Source organism: Ostrea edulis, chromosome 10, assembly GCF_947568905.1.
Source record: "Ostrea edulis chromosome 10, xbOstEdul1.1, whole genome shotgun sequence".
Lineage (NCBI taxonomy): Eukaryota > Metazoa > Mollusca > Bivalvia > Ostreida > Ostreidae > Ostrea > Ostrea edulis.
The window spans coordinates 35,399,963-35,411,367 of record NC_079173.1 but is presented as its reverse complement, the minus strand read 5'-3'; the positions used below and the strand labels follow the sequence as shown (position 1 = coordinate 35,411,367).

The window sequence follows — 11,405 nt, the reverse complement described above, 5'->3', positions numbered from 1 at the left end:
CCATTTTGAGTAAAATATTTGGAGTTTTACTCAAATTATTTTGTAAATTTGTGGCTAAAGGGGGTATCTAAATCTGTCATTGCAATTTCTTTTATGACACGATACGTGCCTATACATAATCAAGTAGATTTCAAGGGGGCTAAAACGAATAAAAGAGGGAAGATACAGAGATGTCAAAAGCATTGTATTAGGGGGGGGGGGGGGGGTAAACTTACCTATCCCCCAGAGAGTACATTTGAGAATACCCCCTCCCCCCGGGATCACACAGGTCTATGAAAAATAATTTATATCAGTCTAGCAATATTCAACAAAATTAATAAAAAATATTATTTAGTTACCTATTTTACTGCATTTTAAACATATCAGTTGATATTAACAATCCTAGCTTCATGCTGCAGTGTACAAAATGATTTGCACGTCCAGGTACTTTGGAGAAAGTTACCCAATGATTGCAATCTGGTTTATTTTTGAAAGAGTCGATTGGTGGTGGTGGAATAAATTTAGCCCTGATAAAACAATGAAAGCGTTGATTTCCTAATTTAATTGATTTTTTTATTTTGAAAAGAGGGGGGGGGGGGGGCATTTTACATGTATGCAAGATCTTCTCACCACAGACACTCGACGTTTTAAATATCTATAATAAAAAAAAAAATTGCCTACAAAATAATTATGTCAGTCGTTATTGGAGACATGTATATGTAAACAAATGAATGTCTGGGTGATTTCCAATTTAATTTTTAAAATCCCCCCTCCCCCCGAAAATCACTCCCGACTCGATCAAGAAATTCTTTTTTTTCCATTAACATTTTCTTACTCTCTCGTACAAATGATTGCATCTGTTCTCGATTTTGAACAGCGCCCATACTAATATAACTATATATATAATATATGCGCAGTCTGACTGTGTTACTACCCGGAAGTTGTCATATTCACACTAAATGTAAGAATACAAAGAGAGATAACTCATGTTTTCGGAAAGGCTTATAGAATAGTTGATGTACCCTGACTTTAAACGCAGCAACAGAGGTCTTAGAGAAGGAATAGAGTGATCAAACTTCGTATTCCAGATATTCTACCCAAAACCTAGAAAATTCTGTAAAAAAAAATCAAAATGTGTAAAAATTGTCATAAGCACCCTTTTCTCATGGGCGCAATCATATAATGTACGGTACCTTCCCGTACTCTCAGCAGCGCTCTGTATGTTCCAGAAAGGAGTTAGCCCTGGGAAACTTGATACACAGTATATCTTGCATTTAAAGATATGTTGGTTATCTAAAATTGAAATAGCATGAGGATATGAACTGCAACGCTTCACGCCGGCTTACTTAATGCAGCGCATTAGCACAGGTATACCGGTGTAAAGCGTCGCATTTTATACACATGTATTTTCAGAAATGATTTTTTTTTAATATTAATTTTTACATTCTACTTTAATTTCTGTCAGAATTCCCAAGACGTACTATATATATCAAGAATCATACACGCATTGTTCACAATTTCAACATATTCATGAGGTAATGGCTTATCATTACAATTTGTAAAGATATCAAAGAGAAAAAATAGAAATGTAAATTCAAATCAATATACGTGCGGTACAATACTGCATGTCGCAAGAGGAGAGCGCTCATTAACGCTAATCACATGGGATTGAAGTTACGAGTGAGTGAATTTACGAGTGGGTACCACTGCCGTCTTACAATTCCCGTGCTTAGTCTGCGAGGATATCGATCAAAAGATTAGAGAGTTTTTTCTACATGCAAATAAACTTATCGGATTATGTAACGGAACTGCTTTACGAGGTAAGAGAGGTATTAAGTGAGCAGTTGGAATCGGCGAAAGTTTGTCGACTGTTGGACGGTGACGTGTTCTACGTGATTAATTGTTATTGATAAATGTCACATCGCGCGTCCATTCAGCTAGTAATACATCGAAAGGGGTGATTCTTATTTTTGGAGTGAGAATTTAGAAATAGGGGGTTCATATTGTTTAATTTCTATTCAATGTCGAAATTTGGACAGGGCACAAGTTAGTAAAATATACCTATACAACGATGTAGTTTTTAAAAAGATTTATAAATGATGGTTCACTTTTGTCTCATCAGAAAATGCATCATACTCACTTCGTTCCATTATGTTATTTCGTAAAGTGAAAGTGGGTATATCCTTATCATTTTAAAAGCAAATTTTAATACAAGACTATGTGGTCCTGTACACAACTCTACGACCCTTTCATATCAGTCATATGTAAGCAATGGAAGACATGCATGTACTATATGTGGTTTTCCCAGTCAGTTGACACTTGCCTTTCTTTCAAATAATTTGATGCTATCCATTACCTTGAAAGCCAGACATTTTGTTGTTGTTTGAAAGGGGAAACCCGACACAAAGGAAGTTCATGAGTACAAACAACATATACGAAAAACAAAATTACTAAATAAAAACTGAAATTATTTAAAAATAGCAAGAAGCTCCTGGACAGCATCGCTCACCAGTTACCACAGCCTTGGTGCTGTTTAGATGTTGTGATTTAAAAAAAAAAAAAAGGTTTTATTAATCTTTATTCATTCCCATGAACATTCGTGAGCTCTACCTAGCATCAAAGTGCCACGACATAACCGAACTTGAAATATGACCTTGCTGTTCTAGAGAAGGTCAATGTTACAAGGTCAAAGATTATAGTATGAAATGAAAAATCTTGGTCAGCAGATATTGAATACTTTAGGTTTTCTTAAAGGTAGACCCAATTCTAAAGTCAAGATCACAAGGTTAAAAAACGTTGGTGTTACAATAAAGTCTTGTCACAAGGACTGCACTCATAATAAAGTCTTGTCACAAGGACTGCACTCATAATAAAGTCTTGTCACAAGGACTGCACTCATAATAAAGTCTTGTCACAAGGACTGCACTCATAATAAAGTCTTGTCACAAGGACTGCACTCATAATAAAATCTTGTCACAAGGACTGCACTCATAATAAAGTCTTGTCGCAAGGACTGCACTCACAATAAAGTCTTGTCACAAGGACTGCACTCACAATAAAGTCTTGTCACAAGGACTGCACATATGAAATGCGAGATCCCTCGTACTCACCATTCAAAGTTACGAGTAATGTTTTAAATAAAAAGTTTCGGAAAGACAGACACACCTGTCAGGGAACAAAGGATAATAATACTGTGAACTGTACAACATACGCCCATTAGGCCTTCAGTGCAATATCTGTATCCATGATGAGAAAAAGTCCACAAAAATATTTGACCTACTTTAGTCTTAAAGTAGGTCACTTTTTAACAATCAAGTTGAAATGTGACCTGATTATGTATTTTTCTGAGAGAGAGGTTTTGACAAAATTTCATTGCAATACCTGTATTCATAACGGGGCTAAAATGGAGAACTGTTTGACCTATTTTACCCTAAAGTAGGTAATGGTGCACCAATCCACTTTATATGCATATATATTGAACTTATATTTCTCCGAGGGGCCCGGAAGCTTTTGACTTAATTTCAGGGGGCAGTTGCACGAAGGTTAGTTAAGTTTAACTGATAGTTAACTTCAAGTTAACACTAAATAAATGTTCAAGTTAATGGGAAATTAATATTCAGTTAAAGTTAACGAACCTTCGTGCAACTGGGTCCTGGACAATATATAGCAAGTTTGACATTCCTAGCCCCTATAGGCCGGTCTGTATTTTGCCTACAATGCTTTCCTATTAACTGATACTACGACTTTGACCTTGAAAATCAATAGGCATCTTCCTCTCATCATGGTGATCAAATGTACGAAGTTGTAAGATCCTGGAGCTTACTGTTCATTTTGCAGTTTGATCACAAAGTCCGAAGAGACGGAAAGACAGATGGACGACGCCATACCATAATTTTTGATGGGTATATTAAAACAATTTGCCCCGACAACAGTGGCGGGGGCATAAAAAATCTTGAATCCATATAACTTGGGAACATCAAGTTGCATTTCGATATCAGATAATGTAACCCGGCTGTTCGATATGAGATAGTGTAACCCTGCTATACTCGTGTTAATTAATTGACTCTGTGTGTTCCCATATAAAATTTTGATATCCTAGTGTGTCAATAACAATGACTTTATTCTCTTAATTTACTTCATTGTAGAGAGTCGTGATGGGCAGAGTATTCGAACCATTGTTTTACTGAATATAGTCTACAGAATCCGAAGCTATGAAGAGTGTCTAATAAGGATATAGGCTACAGAATCCGAGGCTATGAAGAGTGTCTAATAAGAATATAGGCTACAGAATCCGAGGCTATGAAGAGTGTCTAATAAGAATATAGGCTACAGAATCCGAGGCTATGAAGAGTGTCTAATAAGGATATAGGCTACAGAATCCGAGGCTATGAAGAGTGTCTAATAAGGATATAGGCTACAGAATCCGAGGCTATGAAGAGTGTCTAATAAGGATTTTGATGCAAAGTGGTGATGAAGTTGCACTCCTAGGCCCAACTGAAGGGGAGTAATTTGAGACTTGGGTTTAACAGTTTGTGTAATTGCCTGACCTATAACAAATACTTTCAGACGAGGATCTTTAAGAGTAAAGCCGCTCAGTAGAAAGGACTGGAGGCTTTCAGGTATATACCGCAAGTTTTTATCAACCATTGAGATGTCAGAAGACAATGCTGATTCCATCTGCACCTTTGTCCCTGAAGATCACTAGGTCTGTACAGCAGGAGCAGATTAAACACCATTGCGCTAATCTGAAGTAATAATAACCATTCATTTCAACTGATAGTCACTGAGAATTATTGAATATCTCATTCTGCTACTATGCAAAGTGTACACGTTATAATAATTCTATTATCATAGGAAGCAAAAACAAAAACTTTCACTTGATGGATTTAATGAACTATAATTCTTGCTCGTACATGTATTTCAACTTTCCTCTATTGTTATCTAAATGTACATACTTATTAGAAAAGAAAAGTTCTCATCAGACCATAAAATTCGGCATTTATGACAATTTCATCAATCTTGTTATTCAAGGTAGGAATTGCAAGTCTAAATAAGAAATAAGAATGTTCTAGAGCATGACCTTGATTTTGGAAATGACCTTGTAGCATACCATGAATTAGATAGAACTTTGTTCTTATTCAGTTTTGTATGTATATTTCTTTTTGCAAATTTCACCTCAACTTATGACCGTGAATGTACATTGTAACCTTGGCCTTGAAAGTGTCCTGAAATATTGTGCAATGTATCATACATACAAGTTTCACTGAGATATGTTGAATATTAATCTAAATATAGTGATTTTCCAGTTTTCTGCGATTTTTCTTGTATTTTTTATGTTTTCTCCCTAAAAAAAGTATTTCCCATTCACCTGGAGAGGAGTACTTTTTTTCCAAGTAAACTTTACATCTTGTCAGATCGGAAAATGCATAAATAAATTCTTTTGCAATTAGTTCGATTTGGAGTGATTTTTTTTAGTTATTATGACTGGACTATACCTTTTCATAAAAAAAATAAGGACGTGATACTCAGTGGCATTCCTTTATATACATATATATTTCTGATTCATTGTGTGTGTGTGGGGGGTGGGGGTGGGGGGGATTGCAATTTTCTTTATATTTATGTCAGAATCGAACTCAACTACGTGACATTTTCTCCCAAATGAAAGCATTACACTACCTTTTGACTAGAAGATGGGAATGTAGAAGAGAAATGATATGTATATATATATATATGACATATATTACATAAACAAATAACACGCAAAAACGACAAGTATCGATAAACTACATCGGTGACAAGAGTGATACACTGTTGTACTGAGTGATAATATATATATATATATATATATATACAAAGCACTAAATAATCACAACTAGGTACTGAAAATTTTCGCCCCAGCCCGGGATCGAACCAGCGACGTACGGCACCCACCGCCTAGTAAGATTGTCAAACCAGTGCGCAAGTCCACTCGGCCACAACGACTTCCCTATATATATATCGTGTCGTGGCCTTTTCAGTGCTTATATATATATATATATATATATATATATATATATATATATATATATAAGGTGTTTGACCAAAATGAAAAACAAGAATTGGTTTTTTTTAAAAAACTATATGCAACAGTAAATTATAAACAAATCCACCGCAATAAGTACATCTATTTTATTTCCCTTCTATTTCCCTTCTATACATCCTTATTTTATATATATATATATATATATATATAAATGTAATGTAACGCGTTCATTGGGGGGGGGGGGGGGGATGGATGTCACGTATGTGAGTTCGATTTTGACATAAAAAGGAAAATTGGAATAAAACACACACATACACACAATAAATCAGAAACATGTGTATCCAAAGGAATGTCATGCATTGAATATCACATCCTTTATCTTTTTTATGAAAAAGTAAATTAATAAAGCGGTTATTGAGGGAAAATGTCGAGACCCGGACCGGCTTTTAGCATTGTTTTTATTTGTTGGTCCCACCGGTCCAGAAGTTTTCACATCCTATTTTACGAAAGACGACAACAATACGATCAATCAACTATCAGAATGCAGGCATGAGATGTCATATCTAAATTCACAAGAAATGAGGCTGAAATATTCTGTTTTTATCGAATAAAAAAATCTGGGACTGGGACCGAGACCGGATTTTAGTCAGTACCGAGATAATGATAATCACTATGATGAAAAACACATACATTGATATATATAGTATTTAAAATAAAAGTACATCCTCCTCGTCTAACATGGTACATTGATTTGAATATTAACTATTGTTTACTGGGAACATTTTAGATTAAAATGTTCGGGAGATTAAACTAAATCTATTATTTACATTACGATATTTAAAAAAACCCACCAAACAACTGCATTTCCGCATTATCATTTATTATTTATTGTATCTCATGTTCCGCTGATTGATGTGTGAGCGAAATAAATGAACTTGAATCATTTATGACTATATTGGTTTAATGTAAGATTTCAAATAAGATGACATTCCTTACTATCAGAGTAAGACTTTAGCAGCTATGAAAATGAATTGAAATTCTGTTTGCATGCTATTTGTTTTGTACATTCGCGAAAATTAAACATTTCAGGAGAGCTAAGCAAATCTTATGTTTTCCTCATTTGAAAAGAATTTCAGAGGTAAAACAGATTTCACTTTTTGACCTTCTTTACATATTTCTTACAACAGAAGCTGTCGGTGTTTTTGCATAGCAGCGATCGGTTTTTTGTCTCCGTCGTTAAATGTCTTTACATCAATACTTTCAAGTGCTAGTACAGGGATTGAAATAAGTAAGTATTTTGTTTAGCTTAAAAAAAGGTAAATACTGATACAGAAAGAAACACCTGCTAAGTCAATATTTAATCACTACTATTTCTACAGATACGCTCATTGTTATTTTCATTCTTATCAGTGAAATAAATCATTAGCGAATAAAAATTACCAAAAAATCTGCCAATTTAATCGGAAACTAAAACTTTTAACGCGGTGGCGCGGAGTGATTTGGCTAAAAGAAGGGTAAATAAGGCTTCTTTTATAAAGCCGTGTGATAAGGGGGAGAGTGATTTTGTTAGATCGATACAAGACATCAACGGTTAGAGTTTTTAAAGTAGTTCTCGACCAATTAACAGTTACATCTGGGCAGACTTTTTATATGATCTGTTTATATGTAGGTGTTTTTGACAATCGTGTTCACTAGGGAAGGATAATTCCGATTCGGGAGTGATCAGAGATCCAAGACGACAGGGTTAGACTCCAGGTAATCGTTTTACGCTACTTTAATAATGCATGATATTTGAAGATGTGTCTTTAATTTGAATACTATCTGGTACTTGTATATCTATTGATATACAGATATATCTTTTTCTAAACGCTTTAGGTTGGGTGGATGGGTAGAACAGTATATATAGAGTATTACTGCATGTAATATATATATATATATATATAAAATCACGTTTACTCCTTTATCCAGTGGAATATTACTATAAAATTATGTTTTCCTACGCCATTTGTGACGTCAAAAACAAACGTCAACAATTTTACGTAGTTTATTTACAAATTATCAGGAAACTAAATTCCCAAGAATACAGTAACGTAAATGAATAATCAGCGGGGTGGGTTAACATGTGATAAAAAAAATATTCCATGGTTTAATATGATTTATATCCAACTTGTCTTGGGGATAGAAAACATAAAACACATACAACACGTTGAATATAGATCAAATCAATCCACAAATCATGGGATATATATATATATATATATATATATATATATATATATATATATATATATATGCATGCTGGCAGCTTTCCTTATTCTCTTAATCAAAAATATATAAAACAGGTGCGTCAAGATGCGTTTACAGATGTCACTACGTGATATATCACAATTTGACCAGTGACACTTTCCCACTTCACCTCAAGAGTACGCACCGGACCTCTTAGAGGTGTAATTTACAAGGAATCTTATTTGAATGTACACCTGATTCTAAGAGATAAGAATTCAAAGCTCTCCCTGCTGATAGACTTACGGTGTTTACTGGAGACTTAATCTTGACTTTCGGCAGGATATGGTGTATTTAGGGCTACCAAAATATTTATCAATTACATACTTCAAAGTGCTGTCACTTTGGAACCCTCATAAGGTCTCAAATATGTTAAACATGACATCATGTACATTATTCTTTACCATACAGATGTACACGTGCGCGCACTTGATATATTTTCGAGATTTATTAAGAAAAGTTTTATATCTCATGCAAAGGCAGGGTATTAACTTTTCTACTTCAGTTACATATTTAATCATATTGAAAATTTGACATGATGGAAGTCAATGAATATGGTAGCGAATTTGTTTTCTTCCAATATATATATATATATATATATATATATATATATATGAATGAAGAAATTGCGAAAATTGGAAAGACCATTTGGGGGAAAATTTTAAGTTAAGACACTCAATGAAACAGGTGCTCAACTATAGAGATTTTCCTAAATCAAACGGTCATAATTTAACGCAAACTTCCAATAAAACCATGAGGCAGCTGTCGCGTACCCTCGTCTCTACAGGCTGAAAATTTACGAGGACCATGTAATTGCTTGCTACAATACGGAAAAAGCATATTATAAATCTTCACAGAGCAAGCAATTGAGATAGTCGGTCATACATTTCGATCAATATGTCCAAATCACTTCTTATCATTTGAAAACGCAAATATTCAAAATATGTAAAACTCAAGAATGTGGTATGTTTTTCAATCATAAAGAATGCTTTCTGATGCGAAAGACAATTGTGTAAGTCGTTAAAGGGTTGGTATTTAAAGTAAAGAGACAATACAATTACTAATGGTATTGGTGGACAGATGTTAAGTACTTTCATTAATCCTAAACAGTCGATACCAGTCTCCGGTGGTGCCAGAACACGATAGAAATGAGATGGTGCTGAGATTTTTCGTGTTTAAACTTCGTGAATGTAAGTCCCTAACAACGCGTTTCCTATACTGGTGTAATTTCGCCTGAAGAGATGACAAAGCGGAGGGATTAAGAGAGTTACAAGCTTTCATTCAAACCCAGAAAGTTTTTAATGGTCAGAAACATGCATTGCCTTTCTCTGTGAGAAATGACGTATTGATTAACACTGGACAAAATTTAGGAGGAGAGAGAGAGAGAGAGAGAGAGAGAGAGAGAGAGAGAGAGAGAGAGAGAATTTTATTTTTTCTAAACTAATGAACCGATTGTACATGTACCAGATGTTTAGCCATTTAGCCTAGTAAATCATTCACGAGTCACCAGAGGAAATGTCCTTTTTACAAGATTATGAAATATGGGCCTTATATCCCCCCCCCCCCCCCCCCCCCATTTTGAGAAGTCAGCATTGATAGAACGTACTTCATTACTTAGTAAACCCAGATCATGCTTATCTCAAAATAAGTATTAGTTTTAAAACTGTACATCCCGTGGCTTCCTATCACTGTCTATTCTAACCCTCGCATATCACAATTGGATGACTGTAAAGTTCTATGTGAATACAAATTGACTGTCGATAGCTAATGATATCAACACCAAATGAAGAACACGGGTCTAACCGAAAAGCCATATAGGAAAAGTATTCATAAGCTATTTTACATTATCCACCCCTCTTAGATCCACAATAAATTTATGGATACCGATTGGATACTCCTGTCCCGACAATATGCACATTTACCAATCGTTCCTTACACTCACATTAGCAGTGTTATTCCACATGTAAATCTATGATGTCCGGATAGGGCCATTTGTAAAAGCGTGACTGCGCGTTAGTCACAACACGCCGTCACGCCAACAAGCAACGCGCCATCGCGTAGACAAGCAACGCGCCTTCGCACTCTCACGCCAACAAGCAACGCGCCTTCGCGCTCTCACGCCAACAAGCAACGCGCCTTCGCGCTCTCACGACAACAAGCAACGCGCCTTCGCGCAGACAAGCAACGCGCCATCGCACCGTCACGCCAACAAGCAACACGGCGCGAAGGCGTATTGCTTTTTGGCGTGACTGTGCGAAGGCGCGTTGCTTGTTGACGTGACGGTGCAAAGGTATGTTGTTTGTTGGCGTGAGAGCGCGAAGGCGCATTGCTTGTTGGCGTGATGGCGCGTTGCTTGTTGGCGTGAGAGCGCGAAGGCGCGTTGCTTGTTGGCGTGAGAGCGCGAAGGTGCGTTGCTTGTTGGCGTGATGGCGTGTTGTAACTAACGCGCAGTCACGCTTTTGCAAATGGCCCTATCCGGACACCATATAAATCCATTATTCTAACAGAATTCTATATTTGTTTAAATAGATAAACAATGAACGAGTTAACATCATTTACATACGCACGTGGTACATTTTTTGCAGAACAGAACGAAGGATGTTTTGATTGTTTTGCTGTTTTCTTCCACACTCAAATTTTTTTTAGTTATCTGGTGGCGTCCAGTTTTTATTGTTGGATACAGTGTGCCTGGGAAGAGACCACTACCTTCCGAAAGTAAACTGGGAAACTTTCTAGTTCTCCACTTACCGGTGCGAGCGGAATTCGAACTAAGGTGAGAGGCGGTGTGATTTTGAGCGCGATGCTTTAACCACTCGGCCACGGAGGCGCCCTTGAAGGAAGAGGCGATCAAGATACTTGAACTGAACTGAACTGAACTGAATTTATTTCTCATCACAATTACACAATAGTATACAGAGATTTAGTACATATATTTCATATAAAAGTGATTGTAATATATCACCAAATGTGGGTTGTTTTTTTTTTGTTTTTTTTTTTTAGAAAGATGACAAATTTATTAAGATCTATGTCACAAACAAGTGTACTAATGCGTACACATACATACATTAAAGCAAGAGGGAGATAGGAAAAAGAGGAGTAGGAAGAGAGAAAGACCGGTAGA

General features: G+C 35.8%; 1 protein-coding gene across 1 annotated transcript in view; it reads left to right on the top strand.

The window, feature by feature from the left end:
* Positions 1 to 7,563: 7,563 nt before the first annotated feature.
* The window catches only part of LOC125665903 (calcitonin gene-related peptide type 1 receptor-like), a 68,023-nt gene continuing 64,181 nt past the window's right edge, over positions 7,564 to 11,405 (top strand). The window contains exon 1 of the mRNA XM_048898869.2: positions 7,564 to 7,756. The gene's annotated coding sequence lies outside the window, so the exon portion shown is untranslated. The remainder of the gene's footprint in view (positions 7,757 to 11,405) is intronic.